Below are 17717 nucleotides of genomic sequence, written 5' to 3'. Positions count from 1 at the left end.
TAAAAAGTGTCCATATTTGGTTTTAACTTGCATGAACAGTGTTTTGACTTAGACATGTCAACAAGCATACATGCTACCAGTCAATTATGAATTATGACTACCTAACAGCACAGCTACAAAAGTATGTCCTAGAGAATGTACTTGGCAGAACAGAGTTCAAACCCCAGGTCACAAGGTGGCCTTGGGATAAGCAACCCATAAAATATCCCACTTTACAAGGTTGTTAAAGGGGTGGAGATGGTATAGTAATAAGGAGTGCAACATTTTTTTTTTCAATTTAATAAGCTAACCTTTTGATTGATCAAAAGGTATCCCTGATTAACGGGGCAGCAGATACTGTGGGTCCAGTCATAACTGACTGGCAGATTCTAGAAGGCAGTACTGACTGACTCCTGTTTGACCTCCTTAGCTACTGACCTACAGGGTCTTTCAGGATTCTAGCTACATGTAACTGCTGGGAGAGATCATCCAGAAATTTGGGTTTGGGAGTTATCAATATGCAGATGATAGCAGCTGTTTCTCTCCTTTTCAACTGATGCCTGGAAACAGTGGAAACTTTGAACTAGTGGACAGTAACGTAAATCTGTGTACAGTAATGAACACAGTTGTAATGGACAGGACAGGGATTAATATACAGGGGCTTAATCCAGACATGCTGTTAGTCAGTAGCAGAGCTGAACAGGAGTGGGGATATGTTCTGTTTTGGACAGGGTTGCATTACCCTTGAAAGGTCAGGTCTACAGCTTATGAGTACCTCTGGACCTGGCCTTGTTCCAGGATCTTTGAAACCACATGGGGACTCAGTAGCATTTCCATTCATCAGAGGGTAGACTGCTTAGATCAAGTCCTTTGCCCTCCATGATTAGCAGAATTATGCAAATCCAAGTAAGTATGTAAATGAGATCATTTACTCAGGACACAAATTTCAGCTTTTCTTGGCACAGAATTTTTTTTTCCTGCACAAATACAAACAGCCCATAAACCTGGGCCAACCTTCCCCAACCTAGGGCTAGAGGGAGATATTGCACTACAACCCCCATCATCCCAAGCCAGAATGGCCCGTTGGGGGAAGGCTGGCCTAGGCAATTAAACTGAAAAAATTAGTATCTTTTGCTAGCTCCAACAAACCAAGAGTATATGTAATGACCAGGTAAATTTCTCACAATCTACTTCTTGACCAGCAACTGCAGCTCTCATTTAGCTGAGAGACACTAACCTCTTTCACTCTCTAACGCTTAGATTGTTCAAATCTATTATTGCACTCTATCACTTCCTGATATTTGCAGTACTATAAGTTCTCCGTGTAAGCTATCATTTTTATCAAGACTAGACCCAGTACTAACAGAAATTATGTTCCATGCAAGCTGCAAATGCAACTTCTTACTTTCATTCAAACGGCCTTTTTGTGCTTGGGGAAAGAGGTAGGTGATGGAGAGGATTTGCAAATGCCACATCTCTTGCTATTTGTGCATAATTTATCAAATCACTTATGCCTACTAGCCTTACTTGCAGCAGTATTCTAATGTACCAGTTTCTAGAGGAACTACTGCAGAACTGCATACCAGGTTTCCCATATGTAGTAATACATGCATGGCTTAGCAACTTTAAAACAAGCACTTTTAATTGCTTAACTTGTCAGCTGGATTCTTTCACTACGGTAACCATTACTGATCAAGTGGCAAAAGCACGAACAGCAAAATAAATAAACTGACAGCATCAAAAGAAACAAGAAAAGCCTACCCAAACACACCAGAGCTAGCCCAAAGCGCATATTTACCTTCAATACCACAATAAAAGGTAATCCATAGTAATGAAGTTACTTAATAGTACCAAACGGTGCTGCCGGCTTTTCTTGAAATTCTGTATCAGCAGACTGAAACACACATATCGCTTTCGAAAAAGCCTTATTTTATTTAAATACATCCAGCCAAAAGAATAGGGACCAAAGTGGGATGCAGCACAGATGTGTGAATGCCTGGCCTTCCCATCTTGCACAGTCATAATCCATTTGCACGCCACCTTCTCCAGAGTTTGACAATGCAGTCGTATACCCACTCCTGCTCCCACCACAGCAGGACTGACTATAACACAGAGCCTCTTACTATAGCTTTAAGAGTTGGTAAATTTTGCTTTTCTGAAATGGGAATGTTAACGTTATAGGTCAGATAAACATAGGTGCTTCTATGGAACCACTAGACTCACTTAATTGTGAGTCTAATTATTAACAGAGAGGGATTGACATGGTTATCACTCAATTGAAGACTGTGCCATGGTGTTGCACTTGATAACAGAGGAATTAGAGCAGAAGGTTGTTCAAAACACCACCTTCATTACAGGTCTCACAGATTTATTTTTTTTTAGACATCACACTGACAGCAAAGGTCCGCATAGTTAAAGCAATGGTATTCCCCGTAGTAACCTATGGCTGCAAGAGCTGGACCATAAGGAAGGCTGAGTGAAAGAAGATAGATGCTTTTTAACTGTGGTGCTGGAGGAAAATTCTGAGAATGCCTTGAACTGCAAGAAGATCAAACCAGTCCATACTCCAGGAAATAAAGCCAGACTGCTCACTTGAGGGAAAGATATGAAAGGCAAAACTGAAGTACTTTGGCCACATGATGAGAAGACAGGATACCCTGGAGAAGACGCTGATGCTAGGGAAAGTGGGAGGCAAAAGGAAGAGGGGCCGACCAAGGGCAAGATGGATGGATGAAATTCTGGAGGTGACGGACTTGACCTTGGGGGAGCTGGGGGTGGCAACGGCCGACAGGAAGCTCTGGCATGGGCTGGTCCATGAAGTCATGAAGAGTCAGAAGCGTCTGACCGAATAAACAACAAATAACAAGACATTTACAGTGTAATCCTATGCCTGTCTACTTGGAAACAAGTCCCACTCTGTTCAACGGGGATTATTCCCAGGTAGCAGCATTAGTCATGTACTGCAAGCACCTAGTTAGGGACACTTAAAAATTCTGATGTCTACTAGCATTGTATAACTCCCATAATAACTGTTGTATAAAACATGGTACAGGCAACCTTTCACTAACAGAGAGCCAAATCCACAATGCCCAAACCCAAGGTGGGCTAGAGTGTATTTACTATGGCATCACTGCATCCAGTGCTGGGATATTATGAGACTTTGAAAATGGCCTAATATGTAATATCAGGAAAAAAAATCTTCAGATATTCACAAGTCTATGAAATATTGCTCCCACAACATACAGAACTTTGACAGCCTTTTGAAAGAAACTTTTCTGCTTTTGCTGCTGCTTTTATTGCTAGTTTTCTTGGTGGTTTTATTGCTGCTTTTACTGTATTCTTGCTGTTTTTCTTGCTCTTATCATCATACTGTTTTTATGTGTTATTGCTGTATGCCACCTTGGGAGGGCTTCTGCCCTGAAAGGCGGCCAAGAAATATTTTAAATAAATAAATAATAAACAAGAATAAATAATAAACAATTTAGGCACTGCTGAGATGGCGGCAGTATTTCTCCAATAAAAAGCTCTGATGGACTGGATGCAGATCATGACTCTTATGGTGGCTACCCAAAGCACAAAATGATTTATGCAAGGCAACAAAGCCCAGAAGGGGCTGTTTTGAAAGATGGGCGAGCAGACACATATCTGGACCAGAATAACCATGCAAGGTCAGGCAAAATAATCCTTTAAGATAAAACACCATGCACTAATAAAACTGGAAAACATCTACCACTATACTTTATCTGCAATAATGTGCCAGGGGAAAAAAATGCTAGTAGCAAGCTTTGGAATAAACAAATGTACATCATGGAGCCTATTTCAATAATCCAGTTTTGAGTATTCTGAGCTTGATTTCTTCTGTAACGTATTGCAAGCAAATTCAGGAGCATCCTTTCACTCTAATATCTAGTATTTGTTTTTAAAAGGAAAGTAACTGCTAGCAGGAAGACTATATCAGATCTGAGATTTTATCTGCATACCAAATGCATATTTTACCGTAAATCTTAATAAACTAGCTCATTTTACTTTTTTTAAAGAGAGGAATGGAAACTTTAATGTTAGGAAAAAAAGAGGCACCCAAAGACAATCTGCTAACGGAAATAAAGTTGCAGCTTTCAGTCAATACAGCCAGTAACCTTGCAACAGCACCAAGGTTATAGCAAAGCACTAGCATTTGTACTGCCAGGGTTCTCAGCATCTACTGCTGCTTGCTTTGCTGAGTGTGTGATGTATAAGAGACGGGGAGATACTCATGCTGGATGATAAAACTCACTCTGCATACTAAGCAAGCAAAGCTGAGGAGAGGCACTATAATGGTCGGAATCCCCACTCCCATGACTCTCAAAGAATCTCCCTCAATGCAGATTTGAGTAATTCTTCCCGATAGGCAGTGTGTGCACGAAACACAAGTTATTTTAAAATATTGTTCTTCCGCCCTGCCCCAGGATGTCTGGGAATTACCTTTTGGTGCAGGGAACTCCCATACTATGCCCTAGAAACATACAGCAGTTCTGCAGCCCTTTTCAATACAGGAGGCTTGAAACATTTCCAGTACAGTCATGCGCATCGTTCCCCAGATATTTTTGATATTTACAGAATCTGTTCACCAATCTGAATGTTTGGCAGCTCCATTAACATTCATGGCAGATAACAGAGGGGTTTTCCTGATGCACAAGGCCATCTCAGAGATCTAACCTTCACATTTCAATATTTTCTGTGGCTGTTTCTGGCCTCACTATAACATACTGCTGGAATATTTTAAGTACATTTATACTGCCTCCTATTAAATTAGGCAAGAAAGACACATTTGTTTTATTTTTCATTAAAAAGTAATTATACTAGCATTAGCTAAAAAAGCAGAAAAGTGGTACAAATCATTTTTTTAATAGACTGCATAATCACCACATTTAGAATTGAAGTAGTGCTTGCTATAAATTTCTAAGTCACTAATCTTAATGTCAGAAAGTTCATAAACAAATAGAAGTATTTTTGTTGTTCAGTCGTTTCCGACTCTTCACATTTATTTGTGCAAGTTACAGCATATTCCAGCTAAATTTTGTCTTTGCCTTCATCATTTTCTCCTCCCCACATCCAATTTGCTCTCAAATACTTTATATGGTATTGATATACTTTTAAGTATCTGTTTCTTTAAAAAAAATATGCAGTTATCCCTGCTGGAAATTCTCTTTTTCTATAGTTGGCACCCAACATCAAATATCCACAGCTTAACAAAGCCTGATGGAATAGTATAGGATACTTAAAACATAGGTAATTTACATCAGACTAGAGAACCCAACTGTACACACCCAGGTATTCTTACAACACTTTTAATAAAATGGACAAAAGTGCAACTCAGTGCCAATTAGCATGGGTAATAAGGCGGGGGGGGGGGATCTGCAGCAGAAACACCATGTGCTTAAACTGGCCACTTTTATTTTGAAGAAAAAGCAGCTCTGGGGCCCTTAATCTGAGCATGCTCCCAATCCAGATTGGCAGGGCCATGCCAGATGCCTAGTAAAACTCACCTCGTCACTGGCCATTTGCCCCCTAGGGCCTGAAAATATGGCCTGATAAAGGCAATTATTTGTAGATTTCCCAACTTGGCTTCCAATACGCGGTAATTCACACAGCCTAGAAAAGCTTCGGCGTCATTATAGAACCAAACTCCACCCCTCAGCCATAAAAGGGCAGACAGCGGAACCAAGGCCACTGAACAATCCACTTATTCTGCTATAAACTTGAAGTTCCTCAGAGCTTATTAGGGTTTCTCAGTGGACAACTGTCTGCAAAAGACAACTCACCCATCATCACTGATCTTCCCCTACAATGCACAGATGGGATCAGGGGCCGGGGCATGTTTTGGATGTATTCTAGGTCACATTCAGTCAATACAACCTGATGCAAGGCCCAATAGGCCTGGCCAGGATCCTATTTGTCAAGTAACCACTGCGTGTCACATAAGCCGATATAATGTAAAGTGTTCCCTGAAGCTAGACAGTTTAAAGACAGCCAACCTAGAGTACACTTACAGGATTTCTGCATGAGGGTTTTATTGCACAGTTGTGATTGGCCACTCACAGAAGTTTGCGGGTCCTTTACACGACATCAACCTCCAGGATGTCTCCCACACTTCTCCCTCTTTATCCTGCTTTCAAAAAGTTCGGAGATAAACTGCAATAAACCTTAATGGTGTCATATCAGCGGTGTGAAATGCCATCATTGTGCTATAATTCAGCCACTAGATGGCACTGTTTTGTTGAATATATAGAGCATTGCCAATTTGCCAAGAAGGGAAGTTTTCAATTCCAAATCATGTGTTCGCTGTCCAAAGAAGCCCATCATAAACCCAGAAGGACTCTGGAAGAAGAAAGCCCTGGTAAAGATGCAGGATTTTTGCATAATGTAGAGAAGCCCTTAATATCAGTAACCCTAACCAAAGAGTGAAGAGTCCACCCCACCATGAACACTGAAAACTGCTGTTCTTTAGCTGTGCGTTATGAAGAATTCGAATCAACCTTAAAAGGCCTACAGTTTGTAAGGATTTTGAAGGATTGCTATGACAAACTAATTTGCCTTGTAACAGTGCCTCAGACAGCTAACAGCAGACACATTTATCATGGGAAAGCAATGTTCACCACTGTAATATGTAGTGACACCCCTCTATTTATGGGAGATATTCATATGCCCTTTTAAACTGGTGCCTTGTCATAGAAAACATTTGTAGTAACAGATCAGAAAAGGTATAATACATGGGAAATGCTACCATGATTTCACATGTTTATATCCCTCTTTCAGAAAATTAGTGAAGGCAACTTATAATTGACACTGCAACATGACACAAAATCAACTAATGCTGTCATTAGATTTCACACATTGCCACTTCAAATGAGAGGCCAAACCAGTTTGTATCATTTGCACGTGCACACGTGTGTGTGTGTCTGTATAGATGTTTATCATGGCAGTGGCTGTTCTTTCCTCTCCGGAGTGCTTCAGGGATGATGCTAGCATTAATCATGGGATGCTGGTGGGAAGAAGCATGGTGGAAGATGGCTCTCCACTCCTGCTGCAGCTACCAACAGAACCAAACAGCTTTTCAACTTTTCAAAGATAAAAAACAGAGAGGAAGTAGTGGCTGCCATGGTAAGCATCCCATCGGTTTTGTGGGTTCAAAATCACTAAACAGCCCCCCGACACACACACACACACACACACACACACACTTACCACCTGTGAATGGAGGTGGTGAATTGGTGCACCTGTTTAAATTTAGCCCTTGTTCCAATTCCAGTTTGGTCCTTAGGATGCTAGCTCCCTGGTTCCATTCCCCATCTGCAAGATCAGAATATACTGTCTAAAAAAAACCCCAATGTCTCTATTAGGCATAATAGTTTAAAGAAATTCTTCAGAGTACAAAAACAACTTGACTACATGAAGTAAAACACACACCATATATTGTATCCCTAATCATTTACATTCAGAGAGAATGCACCATGTGCGCCATGAGAGACAAAGTAGTTAGCAGGTATTTCATAGAAGTCAGACTGTGTGAGATATGAACTATTTTAAACCAGCAGTAGGATGTAGTAAATGTTTTGCATAAAAAAAATTCTTTTTAAGCAGAAAAGAAATCACAACAAGCAGTCCTCATTTCGCCTATGTATGTGAACTTGCATGCACGTGTGTCACAACTAACACAGGAATAAAGGGATCATATGCACTATGATTTACGTTCTGTGCTTCAACGAAGTGGGGAATAGTTATTTCAAGACAACCGTTAAGGTTCAAAAGTATAAGCTTTTAATTTAACCACCAATATGTTACAGAAGAAAAAAATAAAGCTACCTCTATGACGTACACCAGCATAGAACTTCTAATATGCCCTAACATAAAGATAAAGACAGAGGCAGGGGAATTAACATTTATCATAAAGGTTGTGGGAAGAGGATGCTATGGAAATGGCAAGGCAAGGTTTGGGAAGCTGTACGCCAGCGGAAAGATCAAGTGCTGGGTCGTGTAGAGTAGAAATGAGAGATTTAGAGGGAAAGGAGAAGGAAATGGAGTCAAAGCTGTTACATTTACATTACTTCACAGTAAGGAGAACACAAAGGGACTCAACCCCTGGTTGATTATGGTCATTTGCAAACTCATAGTGGATGTAGGGTACCCTCAAGTCTCCCAGCATTTGGTTAAGAATTCCAAAAATGGGACAAACTCCTCAAATTGCTTAGGAACTCTTGAATGCCACACTATCCAGGAACAACCAATAGAGGATATATCCAAAGTTGGTCCTGGAAGATTCTGGCACCAGAGGAAAGAGAGGGGAGACCAAATGGAGGCTTATCTATTATTAGGGACTCCAGACTTAGGACAATATGGTTGCAAAAACAGAAGAGTCTTTTAAAAAGGATTTAAAAGGGAGAGTTTTTAAAAAGAGGATTTTTCTTAGACCTTGACTACTCTTGTGGAAAATAACAAACATGGAGAGAGGCAAGGGAACTGAAGAAAGGAGGCAAGAACCGGAACTGAAAATGAAACAAAAAATGTGGCTAAACAAGTGGTTGCGTTTTGACTCAAGATGCTTGTAGCAGATTCCATGATGCCCCAGATTCCCTGCTTACCACCACTACTGGACTGAGAGCCAGCAACTCATGTGGATGGTGCAGCCCCTGTGGGACACCAAAGGAGAGGGGGTGCAGGATGCCCAAAGTTTGACTTGTCTAGCATGAAACCAAGTTCTGGATTCAACAGGCACTTCATCAGGGGGTGAAGCTCTATCTAGTGTACAGAAACATTTATCTCTCTGGACAAACAATGCAGCAGGGTGGTTCAAGAATAGGGAAAGGAGGACTCTGTCTCTGGAAATGTGGGTTTGGCAACAGAGTAGAATGCTAGGAAAGTATCATGAGGAACATGTGTAAGAGCTAAACAAACCCAGGCGATTCTTGAAGCAGAACCGAATCCCATGGTGACAGAGCAACAAGAATGCATACAAAAACAACATGCTTGGTGCCCAAACTCAAGGGCAGCTATAGACTTCAGAATAAAGAGTACAAATGGCTCAATGGCTGGACTCAGGATGGTGTACAAAGTGATCAGTACCTTGAATCTGGGGGATGAGAGGAAATCTCAGAGAGGTTCCTTACTCCCTTAGTTAAAGCCAACAAAACCATGCCTCTGTGATAAAGTTCAGTGGATATATTCAGAACAAAAGGCATCATGATAGGTGCACCAGATGGTCCTCCCACCAACTGATCTATCTCAGGCGGGGAAAGTTCAGGATTGGGCCATATTTCCCACCAAGGCTCTGTACTGACCAATTTAAGGGTGCCCTCTTGGGTTGTCTTCTGGGGTGGTGACCTGGAAGTCAAGTAGACATTTGCAGGTATCTACAGTTCTATGGGAGCAACTCGTTTTGATGTAATCATTGGAGGATATACATCCTCCACATTGCACATAAGAAATTTGACTCTAGTCCTCTGCAACCATCAGAGGATCTCTTCTCATTCCTGGCAACCTTCAAGCCAATGCTCTAGTTTTGTTCTGCTTTCCAGAACAAAATGAAACCTTTAGCCAAGGTGTCAGGGTGATGTCAAGAAATATACAAAGCACTAACCTCACATGTGCAGAGAGCCAACATGTCTAAATTCCTCTGTAACAACAGACTCTTATGGTGGACAATATCTGGAAATTTCAGTGGAAGTGGGAGAACGTGCTGGCAAACACTCATGAAACAGAGTATGGTAAACTGGCCATACAATCCTTACTTTCTGGCTGCTATCTACTATGCAGAAGCTATTCTCCAACACCACTGCAGATCTGAGAAATTAAAAATGGAAAGCACAACTTTCAACTAATGATTTGATGGATTTCAGTCCATCTGAAATCCCATTTCAGTCGGGCTTCAGGCCTGGGCATGGGACAGAAACGGCCTTGGTTGCCTTGGCAGATGATATGAGGAGGGCTCTGGATAGGGGTGAATGCTCCTTCCTTGTTCTCCTCGACCTCTCAGCGGCTTTCGATACCATTGACCATGGTATCCTCCTGGACCACCTGGAGGGGTTGGGCATTGGGGACACCGTATTGCGGTGGTTCCGGTCCTTCCTCTCCGGCAGGTACCAGAGGGTAGCACTGGGAGAGGAGGTTTCGGACCCGTGGCCACTCACCTGTGGGGTGCCACAGGGTTCCATCCTCTCCCCGATGCTATTTAACATCTATGTGAAGCCGCTGGGGGCTATCATCAGGAGGTTTGGGGTGCAGTGTCATCAATATGCGGATGACATGCAGCTCTACCTCTCGTTCAAATCTTCACCAAGGTTGGCCGTAGAATCCCTGTCCCAATGTCTGGAGATGGTGAGTGGCTGGATGGGGAGATATAGGCTGAAGCTGAACCCTGACAAGACCGAGGTACTTTTGGTGGGAGACAAGAGGAGGCTGGGGGATGTTGACCTGGTGTTGAATGGGGTACAGCTACCCTTGAAAGACCAGGTCTGCAGCCTGGGGGTCTTTTTGGACTCCCAGCTGTCCATGGAGGCTCAGGTGTCAGCTGTGAGCCAGACAACGCTGTATCAACTCCATCTGATACGGCGGCTGTGTCCCTTCCTTCTCGACCATCTGCTCCCATCGGTAGTACATGCCCTGGTCTCCTCTCGTTTAGACTACTGTAATGCACTCTACGTGGGGTTACCCTTGAAGACAGTTCGGAAACTGCAGCTGGTACAGAACGCAGCGGCTCGCCTGATTAAAGGCAGCCGCCGGCGAGATCACATCACTCCAGTGCTGAAGGAGTTGCACTGGTTACCAGTTGTTTTCCGGGCCAAATTCAAGGTGTTGGTTTTGACCTTTAAAACCCTATATGGTTCCGGCCCAGCCTATCTTAAGGAGCGCCTCCAGCAGCACCAGACAGGCTGCTTAACAAGATCAGCCTCGGATGGCCTTCTCTCTGTCCCATCAGCCAGGACAGCTAGACTGGTGGGGACGAGGCAGAGGGCCTTTTCTGTGGTGGCCCCCACTCTGTGGAACTCCCTCCCTAAGGAACTCCGTCATGCCCCCTCTTTAATGAGCTTCCATCATGCATTAAAAACGTGGCTGTTCAGGCAGGCATTTGGGGTGGGTTAGGGTATTTTAGAAAATGTTTTTATTGTAGAATTTTATTGTTTTAAACTGTTTTTATTGTATGTTGTACATCGCCCAGAGTGGCTGGGTGACCAGCCAGATGGGCGATTAATAAATTTAATAATAAATAAAATAAATAAAAAATCATACTGTAGCCAACAGGATGTCAATTTCCTCTTTCACTGCTGAATGGCAGGACTATGCAACTACGAATGGAGAGCTCCATCCTCATATGGAATTAACTTTTCAGAATCAGAGCTAGAAAGGATCAAAAGACCATCCAGTCCAACACTGGATGGAAAGGAAGGAGGATGGGGTTTGAGGATTTGTTTTGTATTTTCAGGAGGCAATTGAAGAAAGTCTGCACCTGGCGAGCTTTGGGTTTTAAAGAAAAAGTTGAATTTACCAGTTTCCTAATTGAGGCACTAAAATTTAATTCTAGTTTAATGGCGGATGAGCATCTTGCTGAATTTGCTACAGGTCAAAATGAGATCTCTGTTCACATGTAAGAACTCTCAGCTTTCAAATGGCAATTCCAATATGTTCTGGGAACCTTGTCACATATTTTGTTCCTGGGAACACACAGGAACAAAATACGCATTTTAGAAATTATTGGTTTTACAAATAAGAGTATCTAAAGTCTGTCAATAATTGTCTTAAGACACTAACTTAACAGTACTATCAAGTAAAATAACTACTCTGAATGAGACAGCAGTAGTTAAACTGCTTCAGTAGTTTTACAGCCATTATCATGTTTTACTATACAAGCTAAAACAATGACATGGTCTATTAAAAAAAAGATGTTTCAAGATGAAAAATGCTCACCTGTTGAAGTCCGAGAAGTGACCCAGACCACCTTGAAATACAATACTATGCACCCGATTAGATATATTATCGGTATTTTCAGAGAGGAGAAAGGTTTTTAGGTTCTATGTATTAATTCCCACATCATCTTTTGTCATAGTCATTTAACTTTTTTTTAAATCTAGCAGAACAGTCACCATTATGAACAGAAGACTCATAGTGTGTGTGTGTATAGACAGACAGACATGTGTGCGTGTGCATAGAATTTCTGGAAATTTTGATGCCATGGGGGGGGGGGGATGGTTTTTCCCCTGGATTTTTCAGGGGGAAACAGAAATGTTGGGGAAAATATGCAATACTTGATATTTTGTGCTCTTTATGGATCTAAAGTCACTTTGTTTCCTTAGGAACTTAAATGTATTATGTATAACTTGCTTTGCTCGTAATATTATCAATAACAAATTTATTTGACATAAGCTTTTGTGGACTACAGATCACTTCATCAGATGCATGGAGCGCTGGAGAGTTTCAGGTTTTTGTGCAGTACATATGGGGGTGGGGTTGTAAACAGTGAGGTCAGAAGGAAATTAAATGCAGAAAATATTGACCCTCCATCCACTCAGCTTGAACCTGACACCATTTGACTCCTTCCTTCCCAGAGCTGTCTCCCTCAGTGGTTATTCCATCTAGTCATTTTAACAATTATGTTAGATTATGTTGGAATTGGAACCTGGGTTAACTTATTTTCTTCTTCCCTTCCCATCTCCTTTTCATTTTGCATTGTGACTATTGGATTACTTACTACTGTTTTAAATTGTAAACAATCTCGAATAAATTGTCAGAAAAACAGTATATAAGGTAAATAAATAACACAACTTCAAAGTGTTAGAAAAGGCCCAGCCTGGATTACTATTCAGGCAGCCTTGTTTCTTTATGCAGTATTTAACCTCTATCCCTTTAAACTATAAATGAGGAAGCATATAAAATGGATAATTCATCTTCTAAGAATTTAGAGTTTGAATATATCTACTGCTCTGTAAATATATTTAAATGCAAACTCTACACTTTAAAAAGTAATTGCTTCCCCAATCCCAAAGGACAGAAAAAGCTAAAAAAAATACTGTTTAATCTATTTAGAGTGTAATCCTGTGGGTTGCTCTCCTGATAGACAAAGGGCCCCAAGTGCAGAGCCCTCTGCCTATCCTGTGCCCTGCTGAGAAGAGGACAGAATCAATTTCATATCCGTTCTTCCATTTAAAATATAAAAAGCAGGTAGACGGGCCTCTGAGCCCATCTAGCTAACGTACATTTTGGTTCGTAGGGAGGGGACTGGAGAGGCCATAAGATCCTGAGTATCCCAGCCTCTTCTCTCCCCTCTCTTTTCTCCCTCTCTGATTTCTCTTACAAGGTTGCACTTGCAACCTTGTAAGAGAAGATTTCCCCGGTGGCTGGGAGGGGGAGGGGGAAGAGAAGATGCACAATCAGATCTCCTCCTCCATGCTCATAGCTCTGTCCATGGGCACAGAGGAGGAGGAGATCAGCAGCATACTATGGTGTCCCAGACGCTGTCTAGGGGCCACAGGATTGCTCTCTTCAGCTATTATGATGAAATAGTTCTAGGACTTTATAGCATGTATTTAACTATGAGATTTCACCTGCATTTCATTTGCTGCAAAAAATATTCAGATACAACAAATTCAGGCCTTGGGCTAAAAAACATTTCCCATCCCTACTCTAAACCCACCCATCCCCTGCACCTAGCAATATTACTACACTGCATATGCTTCAAGTAAGCACAAAATAGCTTCACACTGCATTAGAATCTAGGTACAAGGTATTTTTAACGCCAAAGGAAATGGTAAGAAAACACCATGTAGGACCCCAGTAACAATATGTATAACAATTTAAGAGGAATATCCTTAATAAGCATTATGGTTCATTTAATAAATTACACCCAATTCTAAGCTATTGCAATAGGAAAAAATACTAATTCAGGTAATAATCAACCTTTATAATCAACCACTTTTTATAGCTGTGTAAAACCCAGGCTTATTTTTGCAAGTGTCCAGTGAATCAAAGCACCAGAGTAACTACAAGAAGTAAGCAACCTAAAGAAGACACAGCCAAGACAAACTCTTTTTTCTGGTCTGCTGCTAAGTTTTAGAGGGTTACAGTATCTTTACACCTTTCCCATTCACATTATGAACACGCACTTAAGAAAAATAATAAAATGGGAGCAGTGCACTCACCGGTGCCATATAGTTAAAAGTTGAAGCTGCCATTAGTGTATTATGTGTCCTACCCAAACACCTAGATCAGAGACATTAGAAATAGTTTTAGGGATTAGAAAGCAGTTATTCAATGGAAAGTTTTCTTTGATGCATGTGACTGATGTTCCCAAAGAGGGCAAGCCTTAAGATAGCCAAGTATGACAAGCTTCTCCAAAACACGAACAAGAAATTAAGGAAGTAGAACTGAACATAGACACAGACTAGTTCCATACCATGTTCCTCCTTCATTTTTGCAGATACTTCTACCACGTTTTAAGGAAATAGCATCAAATGCTTAGGCAATGTATAGGTTTTATCTTTGATACTCAAACACTACACTGAACATTAATAAACTAAAAACTAACATGTGGTTTGCCTTCTGTTTCAAGTGCAGCTTATTGATCTTGGTCTTCTACAAAATATTTTATTTATATGCATGATAAGGAAGCAAAAGTTCCTTCCTTCAGTTCTGAAGTGACACATTTCAGTTCTAAAGTACTGGTTTCACTCAAGAAACTTATTAGTGGTCTGGCTTTCCCACAGCTCTTGCCACGTATCCTTCAGCTTACACTTAGCGACAGGGACAGCCACTTGATTGTACTTTTGCATGTTTAAAAGGCACTGAAAAAGAGGATATAAATGTTTTTAAATGAAATAATCTTTAAGAGCAATGGAAGCAATGTAGTGAAAACCACTAACAAGACTTGCACATAAACCTGAAACATGGGAGTAGTAAAAACCTATTTCTAAGAAGAGAAAGCAGATCACCTCAAAAAGCAAATGAAGCTGCTTAAGACATTGGAAAAACACAATTCTATCAAATCATTACAGGTCTAGTAATATATAATTCAATAATAAAAAGTTATGACAATAAGGGTACAATCCTATTCATGTTTAGACAGAAAAAAGCCCTACAATTCTCAGCATGCCCCAGCCAGCCTTTTTTCTTTCTAAGCATGCATAGGATTGCACCCTATGTGTTTGACATTTCTAAAATCATTCCTGTTCCTATTTTGCTAAAGGCAAGTTTAGAATAAAAAACGAACTCGTTCTGTTAAGGAGAAAAATCAGACAGCCCAACACAGGGCATGGTACTACCTGTTCTGGCCTGGAACAACACAGATTACTAAATTATGGGGCTTTTTAGACTTGAGACCATATGTTAGACATAGAGTGCCTATTCAGAAACTAAGAGACACTGACTATATTGGATGAACTCCTTAAGTAGCCACACTTCTTCGCAAGCACATGATTAGGAATAGATGTATTTTCACTCAAATCAATACTATCTACAGAAATCTATACAATAGGGATCACATAGCTGAACACTTGTTTTACTTCCTAGTAATAGTAGTACTTCCCTATATTTGTTTCCTCTAAAATAGAAGGAAACAAAGGTGTAACATGAATGGTTCAAGCTAAGGTCTCAACTGAATCTTTAGAAATAAAATATCTCATATGAAACTTTTTGCAAATATTATGGATAATAACCCTAAGATGCTACTCCCAAAGCAATAGGGGAATAAATGGTAGAACTATTTGTCATTACAGTTATCTACAAAAATTTGAAAAGCCAGTTCTGTTTATTCCTCTTTACACCATAAAAAAATAAACAAAAGGATGCAATTTCAGAGAAAGAGGCTAGTGTGGAAGCACTCTGACTGTGAATTTATGTTATGAAGCACAAGCTTTTAAGATCTGTGTACCTTGTATGGGAGCAGAAGAGCAAGACTACTGCTTTCATCTGGTAGACCTTGAAAACTATTTGAAAAAAGTGTATGTTTTTCAAAAAAACTGCTGGTTATGCATACTATGCCAGAATTCTGAATGACTTCCTTCTTGGTGCCTGATGCATATAAATATGCTCAATTAACTTGGCTCTGCAGAGCACAGCCTATTCAAATCAGGACATGTTCAGTTACCAGTGTGGAAGCCTCTTGCAATTCCTGATTTCAAGCAATACAAGGATGGCCATCTCAAGAGGGAAGCATAGTTACCAACTGATTTATACTCAGACCTTCTGCCTGCACACCTGCAGTGCAGGCCATCAATAGGAAAAACTAGGAAGAGTTCTCAGAACCAAACTGATTATCTTCCTTTTAAAAACAGCAGTAAGAGAAAACCCCAGGGATGTTATGATAATGAGCTAATTCTTGATAGGGGATTTAAGAGACATTTGGTAGACCTGAGGGTTTTATTTTTCCAAATAAAGCCCAAAGGTTCTATACCCTACTTAAAAGTTTCAAGCTAAATATGATTCATACATAAGATGGCCTATTTTGGAAAAAGCTAATTTAATCCCTTGTAAACATTACAAGCTCAACACTTGTATATCCCCTTACATCACCTGAAAGCTACAGCCAATAAAGAATTCACCTATCTTCTGTGGTCCACAAAAGGCATGTTGTACTGGGGGGGAGGGGGATTACCTGGCAGTCTGAGAACACAGCAGAACTACCCAGACCCTTGCAATTATTTTAGGGAAAGCAGCTATCTGTCTACGACTAGTTGAGGTCACCTACAACTATGAAAGAGACTATTAACAAATCTTGAATTAGTGACCTGAGGAATGTTGGGAGGGATTCTGCTTGTGCACCATTACCTAGCTCTTACCAAAGGAGGGAACTGCACAGACACCTACCATGGAAGCCTACTTGCAGCAACAGGCCAGAGGATACTCTTTGACCTTATAAAAGCTGCCAACACAGGCTTGTCTGCTATGAAATAGCAGACTTGCTATTGTTACCTGCACACCACCCACATCATCTTCATTTGCATTTGCCTCACCCTGCCCTTGGATGCACAGGAGCTGGCTCTGAAAAAATGCCAATGGGACATAATGTATAGCTTTGCTGTTGAAATAAGTTCAGATATTCTCTGAACCAGTGTTCAGAGCAGACTTCACAATTTGTAACGCACCAAAACAAACATAGCCCACCAAGCAGGCAAGCTACATGCCTTTTTTTCCCTCTTTTTTTTGCTTTTTGACACTTCTGTAGTCTAGTCAGACAGCAAACATGAGAAGTTTAATAAGCCCCTGTTTGGCTGTGTTTTGTTTGGTGTGTCACAATCTGCACAGTGCTGGTTGAGAAATTAGCTGAGGTTCATCTTGTATTTAGGGAAGAAATCAGAGGGAACATTTTATCACTTCCTATTAATCTAATCTATCCTAAAGGTGAAAGGTAAAGGTGTCCCCAACCAGTCGTGTCCGACTCTAGGGTGCGGTGCTCATCCCCGTTTCTAAGCCGAAGAGCCAGCACTGTCCAAAGACGCTTCCGTGGTCATGTGGCCAGCATGACTGAACACCGAGGTGCAGGGAACGCTGTTACCTTTCCCGCCAAGGCGGTACCTATTTATCTACTTGCAATTTCTTGCTTTCGAACTGCTAGGTTGGCAGGAGCTGGGACTGAAGACGGGAGCTCATTCCGTCACGCAGCACTCGGGTCTTGAACTGCTGACCTGCCAACCTTCCAGTCTGCAGTTCAGCGTCTTAACCACTAAGCCACCGCGGCCCCAATGTATCCTACCACATCCCTATAAACATTTTTATAA

The 17717-nt window shown here is 41.1% G+C and overlaps 1 protein-coding gene across 7 annotated transcripts in view; it reads right to left on the bottom strand.

The window, feature by feature from the left end:
- MCU (mitochondrial calcium uniporter) overlaps nt 1-17717 on the bottom strand; it is a 126708-nt gene that overhangs the window by 65674 nt on the left and 43317 nt on the right. For 2 of the 7 annotated variants that reach the window (XM_084845597.1, XM_084845595.1), the window contains exon 2: nt 10843-17717. This exon is cut by the window's right edge. The exons of the other annotated variants lie outside the window; for them this stretch is intronic. The gene's annotated coding sequence lies outside the window, so the exon portion shown is untranslated. Of the gene's footprint in view, nt 1-10842 lie in introns of those variants that run through there. 7 annotated transcript variants of the gene reach the window in all.

Source organism: Heloderma suspectum, chromosome 3 (genome assembly GCF_057233095.1).
Source record: "Heloderma suspectum isolate Gila_16-S chromosome 3, 16-S_ref, whole genome shotgun sequence".
NCBI classification, from domain to species: Eukaryota; Metazoa; Chordata; class Lepidosauria; order Squamata; family Helodermatidae; genus Heloderma; species Heloderma suspectum.
This window is presented reverse-complemented; position numbering and strand designations above follow the sequence as displayed.